The sequence below is a fragment of the Schistocerca nitens genome, chromosome 5 (genome assembly GCF_023898315.1).
Source record: "Schistocerca nitens isolate TAMUIC-IGC-003100 chromosome 5, iqSchNite1.1, whole genome shotgun sequence".
Taxonomy (NCBI): domain Eukaryota; kingdom Metazoa; phylum Arthropoda; class Insecta; order Orthoptera; family Acrididae; genus Schistocerca; species Schistocerca nitens.
This window is the reverse complement of record NC_064618.1, coordinates 261,529,566-261,545,165: the sequence shown is the minus strand read 5'-3', so window position 1 is coordinate 261,545,165 and position 15,600 is coordinate 261,529,566. Positions and strand designations below refer to the sequence as shown.

Sequence of the window (15,600 nt, the reverse complement as noted above, 5' to 3'; positions counted from 1 at the left end):
CACAGCCCCCCCCCCCCCACACCTTCCCGAGAAGATCGAGACCTCATCCGAATGGCACTGCACGACATATTTGCATCCTCCCCGCCTCTGGCGCAGCAGTGTAACACAGCGTACACGGTCAGGGGTGACAGTCCGTCGCCGTTTATTACGGCATGGGTTACGTGCGCGTCGTCCACTTTTCCGCCTACTTTTGACGAATGTACAGAAACATGCTAGACGGCAATGGTGTGTAGAACGACCCTACTGGGAACAGGAAGGGCAACAGATAGTGTTGTTTGATGAATCCAGGGTCTCTTTGTTTGAGAATGATAGCCGTATTTTGGTTCGCCGCAGACGAGGGGAGCAGCATCACAGTGACTGCATTCGCACAAGGTTGACAGCGCTAAGTCAAGGCATTATGGTGTGGGGTTGTATTGGGCACGACCACAAGTCACATTGGTGTGCGTCCAGGGCACTGTGACCAGTGTGACCTACCTGAATGACATGAAAAAATGGTTCAAATGGCTCTGAGCACTAAGGGACTTAACATCTGGGGTAATCAGTCCCCTAGACTTAGAACTACTTAAACCTAACTAACCTAAGGACATGACACACATCCATGCCCGATGCAGCATGCGAACCTGCGACCATAGTAGCAGCGCGGTTCCGGACTGAAGCGCCTAGAACCGCTCGGCTACAGCGACCGGCTTCAATGACATCCTGCGACCCGTAGCATACCCTTTCAGCAAAACACACCTAACGCCATTTTACAGCAAGACAAAGCTCGATTACACGTTGCTGCAAGAACACGTACTTTCTTGGTGTCACAGGATGTCAGCCTTTTGCCCTGATCCACCAGATCACCAGACTTGTCGCCAATCGAAAAGATGTGGGGTATGGTGAAAGGACCGGTCCAGCGCTGTGTCGCAATACTATCCATCACGGATGGACTTTGCAACCAAGTGAATGCAGGAAGCCTTTCGCGCCTTATACGCGTGGATGACATCACGCATGGAACAAATTATCAGGGATCACGGCGAGCCGTATGCCTACTAGGCAGCAGGACCCATTCTGAACGGAGGTGACTAGAATGCCAATCGTTTCTGTAGAACATACTTACGTACACGTCCTGTGAATATGAACGTCCTAGCTCTGGTCGTTCCAAGTCTTCCACTTTTTTATGAACATGAGTATAAACATTGTCATTTTTTTGTCTTCTGTGCAAGCCTCTGCGTAAGTCGCACATGATGTTTATCTGTGTTTGTGACATGCAGCTGTCATCTGAAGATGGCGTGAGAAGCCAATATAAATTTGCAGCCCATTCGAAAATGTTTTCCTTTTTAATGTGCAAACATTTCTTTGGAAAAATGTAAAAAATTCATATCATACATTTTTCATTCTTATCAAGTAAGGTACGTTACGTTACATCAAGTGATTTTTTGTACCCTGAAGAATGGTTTTCATGTGCTTTCTTTTACAAATATTGCTAAAGGTTAAGTATCCCGTCCCGTCCCAAGTTCCCCTACACATCACTTCCTGGCTTCACTTATACCAGCGGAGGAGTGTCACGTGATCTCCTAATTCCAATCACCTCAGAGTAACCATTGTGTTGTCGTAAAAGCAGTGACTAACATTTTGTTCTTCAAACGCAGGTAATTCACAGTTACAAAACTTTTAGATGTCTCAGTCGGGCGACTTCCGCATACATACCTGAGACCTCTCAGCCTCCAAGTTGGCTGCTGAGAGCGGTCGGCAGAGCAGGAAATACGGACGGAGGAGAGAGAGTCAGGCCAGCGGACGGGGACACCGTTTGGGTGAAAGGCGGGCTCCCCGTGTGGCTCCTCCGTTACTCATTCAGAGCGCGGAAGAAGTCGCCGGCCGGAGGGGCGGCAATCTTTGTGCCGGGAGCTGGTGGGGGCGGAAGCGGGGGCGGAGGGCGCAATCTGGGCCACTCTGCGGGCCATTCAGCCGCCTCCGTCCGGACTATCACACAGCCTGGCGCCGGGGCTGGCTCAGGTGCCGTAAGGGGGAGTGCCGTTTTCCTGTCTCCACCTCTCACGTGCCCTTCAGACTGTAAACAACGACGAGACGCTCCAATTTACCAGAATATTATCTCCAGAAGGTGACAGTCAACCATATACCTTAACACCTATAATAATTCAAGATCTTATGTAACTTTTTAGGGTTCCGTGCCCCAGCGGTTAATAACTGAACTTTTGTAGAGTCGTTTTGTTGTCTGTCTGTCTGTCCGTAGACCTATAAAGTTAAAATCTGTATCAAGTATTAAGATCTATGGTTCCTTGGTGGTGTAAAAATTTCGAGATACGCCATTTATGTCATATTTTGTTACTCGAAAACTCAATCATCGAAACCCATAGCGCAGCTACCACTGAACTAGAGTCATGATATTTGGCAAGAAGCAAGGTTCCACAGTAAAAGTAAGGGAAAAAAATCCGAACATTGTTAAATTGTAATTATATAATACGACAAAATATTTTTTTCAATATTTTTATCCTTCTGTCTGTATCTCTGTCTGTCCATTAAGACATCTTTTTCTCTTGAGATTTTCGACACCGATATCTTGCCAGTATCTACATCTACAACTGCCAAAAATCGTTGGGATTCTCGATTCTCAGGATCTATGAACTACATAATTTAGTTTAAACGGAACCCTCACTGCACGATTCCTACTCACACTTACCCAGTTTCTTTAGATTACAGAAGTTTAAATTACCTGTGCTGTTCATGGCTTTCCCGACGTAATGACTGCTTCATTAGCTCGCGGGTGTCGCGTCGGATAATGGTGTGAAATATCATCCGAGGCGACGCGCCTGAACCTATGAAGCACTTACGATATATCTTTATTTTCAAAGGTGGTTATATCTTTTTTTCAAATATACAGAATCTTATTCTTATTCTTGGATATTTAAACACTGTTTTATAGTTTAGCGAAGTTGTTCCGTATATGAAGCCAATTGTGTTTATACTCTGATATTTCAATACATCACAAAGTTACACTACGAAAATTAGTCTTCCTGCAAATACCATAACATAATCTAAAATACAAATTTGTTTCCAGTTCTATTTCATGAAGTCAAACTACTGGTATTTCTGAAAATTATTCCTTACTTTCGCCGGTCGGAGTGGCCGAGTGGTTCTAGGTGCTACAGTCTGGAACCGCGCGACCGCTACGGTCGCAGGTTCGAATCCTGCCTCGGGCATGGATGTGTGTGATGTCCTTAGGTCAGTTAGGTTTAAGTAGTTCTAAGTTCAAGGGGACTGATGACCTCAGAAGTTAAATCCCATAGTGCTCAAAGCCATTTGAACCATTACTTACTTTTTGATTAATTTATCAACGTATATTGACCTGATTTTATGACGTATCTGAATATCTGTATTTTGAGAAGCAACTGATTTATCCTTTTAGTTTCGAAAATATCTTACCTTCATAAAAATTTTAAAATACTTTTATGTGTGAAACACATCAACTAACACGGATTTACACTTATTATCGAAAGCGTAAGTGTTTACAGTTTTTACTTTGAAAAGTAGAAAGTTCTGTAACCTCGAGAACATTCAACAAAATCTTTCCACGTTTGTGACCGCATTGTCAAAACGCAAAAAAACACGCTGAACAAGGTCCCTTGCAACCCTGAGCAATTTTTTAGAAAACCAACTCGATATGGGAACATATTAGATATCTTCGCGACCAACAGGCCCGACCTTCTTGAGGAAGTTAATCTAGAAGAAGGCATTAGCGGCCATAATGTCGTTGTGGCTTCTATGTCAGTGGAGGTTGCAAAAAAACCAAAGAAACAGCGTAGAGTTTTCTTGTTTGGGAAAGCAAATAAAAGTGTCATTAATGATTATCTCTGTAGTCAGCACCAAGCATTCACCGCGGGACACAAAGACATTGAGCATCTTTGATCAGAATTTAAAGGTATTGTCGACCGTGTCTAGAGAAATATGTGTCAAGCAAAAATATAGGGGAGGGGAAGGACCCACCTTGGTACAACAAACATATTAGGAAGTTTCTGAGAAAGCAGAGTATTTTGCACAGTCGTTTTAAACGTAGTCACTCCGCCGCTGACAAACAAATTATGTGAAATGAAAGTAGCTGCCAGAAGGACAATGAGAGATTCTTTTAACGAATTTGAAAGCAATATTTTATCTGCAGACTAACAATAACCCCAAAAAATTTTGGTCGTACGTAAAATCTATGAACGCTACAAATAATTCAATGCTTTCTCTTGCTGACAGTACGGGTAATGTACCAGATGATAAACAGAAAGACGAAATCTAAACCTAGCTTTCAAAAACTCGTTTACGGTAGAGGACTGCAGCACCATTCCCCCTTTCAATTATCGAACAAACGCAAGGATGACTGACAGTGTTTAGTGTATCTGGGATTGTAAAACAGTTAAGATCCTTAGACACCAGGAAGGCATCTGGCCCAGACGGTATCCCCGTAAGATTATATGTTGACTACGCTACAAATATAGCACCATTCTTATCCATCATCTATCAGATATCACTGGAACAGCGGAAAGTTCCACGGGACTGGAAGAAGGCCCAGGTCATGGAAATCTATAAAAAGGGTAGAAAATCGGATACACAGAATTACCGGCCAACTTCACTGACATCGATTTATCGTAGAATCATGGAACATATTTTTTGTTCAGATACAATGACCTTTCTAGACCCTGAGAAGCTCATCTGCAGTAACCAGCACGATTTTAGGAAATAGCAGTCATGCGAGACACAGATGGCCCTCTTTTTGCATGATATACAACAGGCTCTAGATACCGGCTCCCAGGTTGATGCCATATTTCTCGATTTTCGAAAGGCGTTCGACTCAGTTCCGCACTGTCGCTTGCTCCAAAAACTGCGCGATTACGGTCTATCCGATGACATATGTGGTAGGACAGAAAGTTTTCTGGCAGACAGGGAGCAGTATGTCGTCCTGAACGGGGTGACTTCAGTAGAAACAAGCGTAACTTCAGGTGTATCCCAGGGCAGCGTAATAGGTCCGCTAATTTTTACGATTTACGTAAACGATGTGGTTGATGGTACTGACAGCGGCATTAGACTGTTTGCCGATGGTGCTGTAGTCTAGAGGAAAGTAGTATCACACGAAAGTTGTGAACAAATCAATGAGGATTTGCAGAAAATTAATGCGTGGTGTAATGATTGGCAGTTACCTCCCATTAATGTACGAGTACAATATAAATGCCCAGTCTTTGGAAGCGGTAACATACATCAAGTATCTGGGTGTGACTATTCGATATGATCTCAAATGGAATGATCAGATTACACAAGTAACGGGTAAGGCAATCTCTAGATTCCAGTTTTTTGGTACAATCCTGAAGCGACGCAGTCCTTCAACAAAGTAAATAGCTTACGATACGTTAGTTCATCCAGTCTTAGGTAACTGTTCGTCAGTATGGCACCCTCACCAGTTGGGTCTGATTCAAGAGATTGAGAAGGTCCAAAGAAGAGTGCCAAGATTCGTGGCTGGTACATTTAGCCATCGCGAGACCGTTGCAAATCTCATAGAAATTTTGAAGTGGGACACACTTGCAGATAGACGGTGCGCTAAACGGAAGGGGCTGCTCACTACATTCCGTAATCCGATCTTCACCTAGGATGTAGAGCGTATATTATTAGCACCAACTTTCAAATCGCGCAATGATCACCATTCAAAGATAAGGGAAGTTAGAGCTCGTACTGAGGCATTCAGACAGTCTTTTTCCCCCGCGCGATCCGCGAGTGGAATAGGGGGCCGGGGGGGGGGGGGGGGGGCATGACTTCGCCGCGAATTGTGCCCTCCGCCACACACCGCTTAGTGGCTAGAGGAGTATATATGTAAATGTAGATGTAGTGACCGAAACGTCGTTAGTTTTACATATTGATAATGCGCTCACAAACCCAAAAAATATTTATTGACTGTGACAATGGCCGCGAAGCCCATGTTCATATTCGAGATCTGTTTCATGTACAGGGTGTTTCAGAACGACGTTTTAAGAATTTGTGACAGCCTCCTTACACTAAAACAAGAACAAAATGTCCAGTAAATATGGGCTCTAAAATGCATAGCTTAAGAAATATGAGCACTCGTTCATCCTCGATACTGTGAACCACAGTTCTTCTGTAAGCTCTTTTCTTTCCATATTTTCGGAGGAGGTAGTGTGGCATAAAACAAGGATAAAAGTACATTAAACGTGGGTATCTAAAATGCATAGCTTAAGAGTTACGAGTACTTGCTCATCTTCTCTTGTTCATCTTCGTTACAGTGAAACACATCTCTTCTGCTGAACCAGTACTTACAGGTCTTCAGGTACGCGTTTTAGAGCGGATGTATATTGGACATTATTTTCTTGTTTTCGTATAAGAAACCTGACCCCAAGTTTGTGAAACATCATTCTGAAACACTTTGTATAATGTAAATTGGCGCCAGAGCCACCACCTGTTGTTCACAAGGCTTTCGACAGTGCGCACGTGCAGCATACTCAGGACTCTGATTTGTGTGTGGTATAACAAAGAGTTCCTACACACTAAGTTTCTATTACGAAAAATGTGACTTTTGTTCATATTGAAAAGTGTTTAAGCGATGTGTTTACTGGATTTGAAGGTATGTAAATAAAAAATAAATATGTCAAAATTAAATCGCTACACTTCAGTTCAAAATGGTTCAAATGGCTCTGAGGACTATGGGACTTAACATCTGAGGTCATCAGTCCCCTAGACTTAGAACTAATTAAACCCAACTAACCTAAGGACATCACACACAGCCATGCCCGCGGTTCCGGACTGAAGCGCCTAGAACCGCTCTGCCACAGGGACCGGCTGCTACACTTCAGTGTCATAGGGAAAACAACCCTCTACTAATACAGATTTTCATTAAGGTTATCCTCTAAACAAGTACTCTGGACACTGACGTCAACTGTAAGAAAACTGAAGGATGTATTTTCGTTATAAACTTTTCCTCTTAACTGCTTATTACAACTACTGCTGTAGCAGTGGTAGACATTGAATGTCATTTGGACTAATAAAGCTCAGCACAATGTTAATGGGTACTTAAAACAACTTACCAGTAATACGAAAACTGGATTTCAATCATAAACGCTACACCCTTTCTGTGATACTGATTAGGCTTACCAAATAACAGAATTCGAGAATCTTCTTCCCTCTCTCCGTCATTTAAGTTCCTAATACCCCAATTTATATCCTGCTGTTTTTTCTGTGCAGTTTCAAAGTGCTTAACACTTGGACAAAGTTAAGCTATCATCAATGCCATGCTTTGCAACACATGGTTCTTATGGAGTCGGTATGCTCTTGCCTTCCTCCCAATACGGTTACCGAACTAATTTGTCTGCCTGCATAAATAACACGGGAATACCACTGAAATACTCTTCAATATTTTTCTTTCACTGACGCAAATATGACAAAGGACTGATGGATAGCTAACAGCCTCTGTCAATGATCAACACTCACAACACTAACGTCTCATGCGCTACTCTTTCGTCAACGTGAGTCAGAACTGATTAAATGCCTTCGTTGTACTTGCATTTGGCTTGGTGTAACTTCAGACCTTACCAAATAGCTAATAGGTCTTATAAGTCCACACACATACATGCAGTCACAGAAACACACAAACAGCCACAAACAAAGTTAAAATAATAATAGAGTTACTGTGTAGTACTATTGCTGGTGTTTATATTTTTACAAAAAAAAGGAAGTGTAAACTCCTATGAATTTATTGAATCTCCCAAACGATCTGTACGTAAACAGTGATAACCGTACGGAAACTGTAATATGAAATTGCTTTTGCAAGATTGCCGCTCTTGTGTATGCAGTCGTAAATTTAAATTGCTAATTTGTATAAAGAGTGTGGCAAAAGTCAGCTAATCACCAATACAGTGCAGTGTTTTGTAGTTTAATGGTTTATGCTAAAAATTTGTCCAAATTTTTGAAATTGTTCAATGTGTCCTCCAATTTGTTTACACGTTTAGCTTATTGTTTTAACACTAATATACGTTCTTCTCCCACAGTTTCCCATTATTACCAAAAAATATTTTCAAACTCATGTTCAGTCAAACCCACTAAATGCTGTAGGTGTAACAGTACTGTAGCGAAAACATCGTCTTTCACCATCCCCAACATTGAAAAATCGCACGATATGAGGTCGTTGGTCCTGGCCGCCAAGCTATTTTACCACGTCTTCCTATCCACTGTTACAAACTGTAATCCGTTGTGCGACGAGATTTCTTGCTGTCAAAGAAGGTTGTTTCCTACAGCTTCATGTACAGGAATGTTGTTTAATTCAATACATTAACATTTCAATCTCATTGAAGAAATAGGGGCCTATCAGTCCTTTGCTGTATATTTTCTTCATTAAGTACTAATTCTACCTGCCACTGATTTGAGAGCAGTTGCTTCATCCACAGACCACCTTCTCAAAACACGAAAGGCTGATAAATAGTCGCTTTTGTATCATGCTTCACATACCTCTTGTTTTCACCTTCTTATTCACTGTATTTTTCTTATTCTTAGCAAAAAATAACGCCGTTAATCTACTGTGCAATTACCCCTGTTTTACTCGCAGTCTTTGGTGAAAACAGCCGACGATTTTGTTCTTTCCTACCTCTTTAAATCTTAGATTTTCCGTTGTCTTCAGCATGGAACGTCTTGCTAAACCTTTGGATTTTGAAACTTCTCCCTTGCGTCTCTTCTGTCTGTGCCCTCCTCCTCTGTTGGTAACTATTCCTAAAACTTGTAAACATGACACGATGATAAGCTTCTGGCCATTTCTTCATTTTGCTCGTCTCTGAACTAAAAAAACTGCTTCCACTGTCTCAGTAACTCGCATGTCCATATTACATCAAGCATTACCAGACAGAATATTTTCCTCGACAAAATACCACTCATTTACTGCTAATTATCTGTCTCGTCCTACCAGTCGATCTTTACACCCCAGCCGCCTGTCTTCCAGTGTCCTTTTCGTCACGATAAAATTTACTAATATGAAATTTTGCCGATGAGACAAAAACACTTTCTATTACACTGGAGTTACACAGAAATCACATAAAATATGACATATATACAGTTAAGTTGTGAAAGAAGTCTACAGGGGTACACTCATATGTGGCACGCGAATATTGTAATGATACTAATGTAAATTAAAGTGAAACTATCATATTATAAACGCCGTATGTCTCTGATGAGCTCTATAAAGCGGATCGCTGACTGTGCACGACCGCAGAGCCAAAGATACTGCTTCTGATCTGAGATTGTAGTGTTGGAGTAAGAGAGCGCTTGGCGCACATTAGTGGGTAGCTGTCTGTGAGTGAAAAAGGATGGAGTAGGCAGTTTCCTGTGGTGTGCTCTATAAAGCCACCAACTGTTAGATTATAATGTAGGAATCAGGAGTACATGTATTTTTATTGCTCGCCGCCCGGCTAGCCGCGCGGTCTAACGTGCTGCTTCCAGAGCGGGAAGGCGTGCCGGTCCCCGACATGAATCCGCGCGGCGGGTTAATGTCGAGGCCCGATGTGCCGGTCAGCCTGTGGATGGTTTTAAGGCGGTTTCCCATCTTCCTCGGGGAATGCGGGCTGATTCCTCTTACTCAGCCTCAGTTACACTATGTCGGCGATTGGTGCACTACTGTAGCCGAACTGGACAACAACCCTAGGTCCAGTGTGGGGCAGTGGGATGGGTGGACTGCTGTGGCCGGTTGTGGGGTTGTGAAACACTGAGAGCCACGGCGGGACGAAGCCTCTCCATGGTTTCTAGGTCCTCAGTTTCAATGCACAATACATATGTATTACTGGAAATATAAATATGGAAGCATAAGTCTTCTCGCAAGAAAGGTAAAGAAGTTAAATTTTTACGACTTTCGTTTTTCCAGCGCGTTATTGTAAACGAGTTGGCTAACCAGAATGAGATTTTCACTCTGCTGCGGAGTGTGCGCTGATATGAAACTTCCTGGCAGATTAAAACTGTGTGCCGGACCGGGACTCGAACTCGAGACCTTTGCCTTTCGCGGGCAAGTGCTCTAGCAACTGAGCTATCCAAGCACGACTCACGCCCCGTCCTCACAGCTTTACTTCTGCCTGTACCTCGTCTCCTACCTTCCAAACTTGTGGCTAAGCCATGTCTCCGCAATATCTTTTCTTTCAGGAGTGCTAGTTCTGCAAGGTTCACAGGAGAGCTTCTGTAAAGTTTGGAAGGTAGGAGACGAGGTACTGGCAAAAGTACAGCTGTGAGGAGCGGGCGTGAGTCGTGCTTGGGTAGCTTAGTTGGTAGAGCACTTGCCCGCGAAAGGCAGAGGGCCCGAGTTCGAGTCTCGGTCCGAGTTGGCTAATAATTGGTAATAGTTAGTTGTATGTTGAGTAACCCCAGAATTTGTTTATTTGTCTATGTTTTTTAGTGAGGTTAGATAATACTTGCTGTATCAATCTCATTGTGACTCAATTAGTAAAAAGGATGTAATTTTTCTGAGTAAAGTAATTTCAATTCTCAGATGTTTTGAAGAGCCAAACTTCACATCGAATGCAGTTTAACTACTGAGAATGCCATTGTTAGTAATTCACACAAACCACTACCTCCTCCCTGTCCAGGCCATATGTTTTAAAACATTGATTTTTTCTAAAATGTTTTCATTATGTACATTTCAAAGTATTATGGCCAGCACTGCACGCTGATGAACTTGTACCTAGTATATTTTATTCTTCTTCATGAGAGACCAGAATACATTGCGATCCACAGTTACTGCTTTAGAGGTAAGGCAACTTTATTTATTTGTTATGTGCACAGGGACCAAAGTTATCAGTTTTGAACAGGGCCAGAGGATTCAGTGTCTAAGGGGCTGAATGTATTTTGTAGTGACTGTATTTCTTTATTGGTATTGGGAGTTGCATTGCCCAGTCAGTTCGTATAAAGTTTTTGCTAACAATAAAACAGTATAAGCACACCTCTTCACCTCTTGCAGTTACAACACGCTACACGACAACTCCTGTTTTGTATTCATTTCCAGTTTAGGCAATCATTCAATGTATTACAAAGGCATTATGAAAAAAACGTTACAGTTGAATTTTCTTTACATTTCCATCGACATGTAAAAGTGTGAGGAATGGGCTACATGAACTCCACGTTACATTCATCGTCTAACACTAAAAATCTGTGTTATATGTAATGGAGAATAATTTCCGTCACACTCCAAACTGTGAACAGACTTACCCAGATAGTTCCAGGGTGGCATGCACTTCAACGTACACTCCAAACCATGGTATTCCTCGACATGAACCAATACTGCCAGAGGCGAAAGAAATCATATGAGACAGATGAAAATCCTTTGACTGACGGGTTTCTGAAAGCCAGACATCTGCATCCATAACCTGAGCGACTCTTTACATTTACCGCAGTTTAAAAAGCCTTTTTGTGCAACACAGTTTTTCTACTGCTGTAGTTTTGTTTATGGGCAATACAGTTATTCACTGTTGCAAGAAATGTTGCACATAATTCATGCCATAAAGTTTATACAAGAATCTATAGAATAACCGTCTTTGGCTGAACAGGAAGCAGGAAAATGAGGGAAAAGTAGGAAAACAACATTCTAATGTGAAGAGGAGACAGATACAGTGTGCAGCATTAAACTGCCATCGAATATTATATAAAGACTGTGATGAGAAGGCGTGGAAAATATTAGTTGGTATATACAAGTTTGAGGGTAAATACGCCAGAGAACAAATAATTACTGAGTGTTAATTACAGTAAGAGATAATGAACAGAAGGATAGTAAAATACGACAGTTTTGGCAGTAACAGCATACAGTGAGAAGTGAAAGTTCGGAAGATGTGAGCTGCTACTCTTTTTGAAACTATGCACGGGTGCTGGTGCAAGATTCTGACGCACAGTGTATGTCCTGAAAAACACCTCAGAACAGTCCATATGACCCACTGATGGTGTGGTCTTTCGTTTAACTGGCAATTACAGATGGAAAGCTTACACAAAGCACGACGGAAAAAGGGAGAAGTTATTCGGAAGTAGCTCAGCTGAATACTGAACACGTACATGAACTGCAGAAAACATAATATACGTCCATTAAGTACCGTAAATCGCACCTTATTAGCCCGATTTGTAAAAGAATAAATATTTTTGTCGTCTGTAACCTTTCATGCCTAAAAACTGTTAATGAACTTGTGTGGTGAATGCGATAAATTGCAATTACATAGAGCGTCAACTTACCTGGATTACTGAAGACTTCTCACAAAAACAATAAATAGTGGGACACACACATGCAGTGTAGCTCCTGATCAAATGCAACAAAGTATAAGAACACACTTCCCCACGGAAACAAGTTTAAAGATTCAAACACGTACACGCGTTGCAACTGGTAGTTTGACGAAAAAGGTGTCAGTTACGGTATTTGCGAAGTGGAAATGCCTCAGGTAACTAATATAATTTACAAGCAGATTGTAATTGCAATTTTGCCATTGTGGCTATGATCAGACGCCGAATTGGAGCGAAAGTTCATAGGCCTCCACCGCCAGTGTTATTTAGAGTAACATGATTTAGAGTACTAGCCGCGTCATTATGAAACACTGAAGCAACTAAATTGCCGACGTTTCGACCAACTTCTTCAGCAGTCTATTTGAGGCCGGTTATGCGCCATGAGGAATATTGCCGCAAACTCAGTCGAAACGTCAGCAATTTAGTTTCTTTACTGTTTTATAATGCCGCGGCCTAATACCCCACATTATTTGATTCAAAATACAATCCGAGTAACTAACATCCCTTCCGACACATATCACAATCATAAAAGAAATAACATTGCAGTTCGTCTAAAAATACATCGCGTGTGGTAAAAGGTACTTGTAATTAACTCTAATCCACAGATGCCTCGCACAGAGACGTATTCGGATCACCACGCAATTGAAAACTTGAACAATGACTTTGTATTCTCCATGCGAAATCCGCACGTAAAAGACAACGCGACAGAGACACGAGCTTGCAAGGGGCGTTCGATAAGAAATCCAACACATGTTTTTCTGAAAACAGGTTCGTTTTGTAGAGGATTCCAATAAACCATATTATTCCCCACTCCTCTGGCTACAAATCCTTACTCTTCAACATAAACATGTTGCCCCATGTGTGTCTGGGAACACAGATGAGCTTTAGTGTGACTTCAGTGCTAGTCAGTTAATGGCATCCTCATTTTGGCTTGGCTTCGACTGAACAGTTTGAGTGGAGCGTAGTATGTTTGATTTGTTATTCAATTAATTACTGTAAGTTTGTTTATTTAATGGGGAGCAAGACATTTAAAGACTGTTGGTATTAACTCCCAGACACACATAGGGCAAACTTATACAAGACAAGATTTTGAAGGGAGCACATCAGTAAAACTGGTAGTTCAGCTAACTCTTGCCTGAAGATTAAGGTACTAGACCGAAGCACAAGGTGGTATACAATGAAGTTGCCAAAACAATCCTTTCGATGCCACGGGCTTTCGCCACCTTACTGGCAGAGCTTGTATTCTCGTACTGTACCAGTTTACTAGTTGACGTCGGAGCCAGCGTCTAGCTGCCTCAATAACTTCCCATCATTCACGTACTGCTTCCCACGGAATTCATCCTTCATTGGGCCAAATCGAAGGAAGTCGGAATGTTCGAGATCCGGCCTGGAGGGTGGATGGGTAATAACATACCAGTTATGTCTTGTGAGCTCCTCTCGGGGGCGCAAACTTGGGTGAGGCATCGTGTTGTCACACAGTTGCGTTGTTCCGCACAGATTTTCTTTCCTTGACTTTTATTGTCTTCTGTTAGAAGGTGAGTAACCCAGTGGGGACACGCCTTTGAGTACCCCATGGTACATGTTTCTTTTATCACTCGTTTATTACCTCAGAGAAATGCACATTTTAAGCCAAAATTTAAGTACATGAAATATTGCTACCAGTAAGGGGTAATATAAGCAGTAACAAAACTTAGTTCTCTTAAGGGTTCTGCTGGCAACAAACTTTAAGGAGGCAATGTAAGGTTTATATCGATTCAGCTCAAACATGTAGCTAGTGATTGAATCACGACACAGACACTTAAACAATTTCGGCAACCAATAAACAGCGTCAATTTGTACTCACAGTAACCAACTAATCAACAGCCTTGCCACTGAATAAGTTCAAATGGTTCAAATGGCTCTGAGCACTATGGGACTCAACTGCTGTGGTCATCAGTCCCCTAGAACTTAGAACTACTTAAACCTAACTAACCTAAGGACATCACACACAGCCATGCCCGAGGCAGGATTCGAACCTGCGACCGTAGCAGTCGCACGGTTCCGGACTGCGCGCCTAGAACTGAATAAGTAGTAGGCCATTTGGAACGAATTAGCAATACCCAGCAACTAATGGAGTTAATACCAACAGTCTTTAAATGTCTTGCTCCCCATTAAATAAATAAACTTACAGTAATTAATTGAATAACAAATCAAACATACTACGCTCCACTCAAACTGTTCAGTCGAAGCCAAGCCAAAATGAGGATACCATTAACTGACTAGCACTGAAGTCACACTAAAGCTCACGTCTGTGTTCCCAGACACACATGGGGCTTGAAGGGAGCACATCAGTAAAACTGGTAGTTCAGCTAACTCGTGCCTGAAGATTAAGGTACTAGACCGAAGCACAAGGTGGTATACGATGAAGTTGCCTTAGTGCTATACTGCGCTCCAAAATATTAATTCAAATGGCTAATTCAAAATTAAGTACACATAAACCAGCATTAATTAATGAGGAGTGACACCAGGTCGCTCGAGGGGTTGACTACACTTAATTGAAAAGACGAATGCCGGAGGCGGCAGTAACATCAAACACCTTCTCCGAGTTTTAACCAGGAGTCACTTCCCGCTATACAAGTAAACATTTAACCAAGCACAAGGAAGGAACCCCAAAGAGAAAATTCAATAAAACCCCCAAATGATTATAAAGGACAGGGAACCCCAACTATTTAAATTTAAAAGAATTAGCTTTCCCCAAAGGCAGTGTAAATGCTAAGGCCACAATTAAGAGGCCACCAAAATTGGTTACAGCAAGTCTTATACATTTGCTCCTTTTCTTTAGAAGAAACACAAGGCTGCTTAAGTTCTGCTGGACGTCCGGTATGGCTCGTGTAGGATACACCAGCCAGTAACCCAAGCTAAGCGGTCGCAAGGCACGGCCAGCAAAATCAGGAGAGCAGACAGGCAGACAGCCAACACATATCCTCCATCCTGAACCGGCAGACCGCGTACAGCCAACTCCACATATACGTGGTTGCTGCCCACCTCGTACCTCGCGGCGTCTCAGCAGGTAGCCACAGCAAACGTCAACTGCCACTCGCCCCGCGAATGCGGAAAACAACAAGTCAAGCAAAGACAAGAAACATCGAAGGATCGATTGTGGACGTCCAAGAGACTGGCGCGCCAGTAACGAGCGCCACAGCTCACCCCAACTAGTGGACGAGCGTGTCAGCACTACCAAAAGAAAGACTTCCAGTTGAGCACCGAGATGTATGATTGTGATACGTCTATCACCTCGAACGACGGCGTCCGCACGTTTCAACATTGCATGAGTCATAGCTGTTTACTATT

General features: G+C 42.4%; 1 non-coding gene across 1 annotated transcript; it reads left to right on the top strand.

Annotated features, from left to right (window-relative positions):
- The first annotated feature begins 10,262 nt into the window (after positions 1 to 10,262).
- Trnas-cga (transfer RNA serine (anticodon CGA)) lies at positions 10,263 to 10,336 on the top strand. The gene has a single exon. It is a non-coding gene; the product is annotated as a tRNA-Ser (tRNA).
- The last annotated feature ends 5,264 nt before the right edge of the window (positions 10,337 to 15,600 follow it).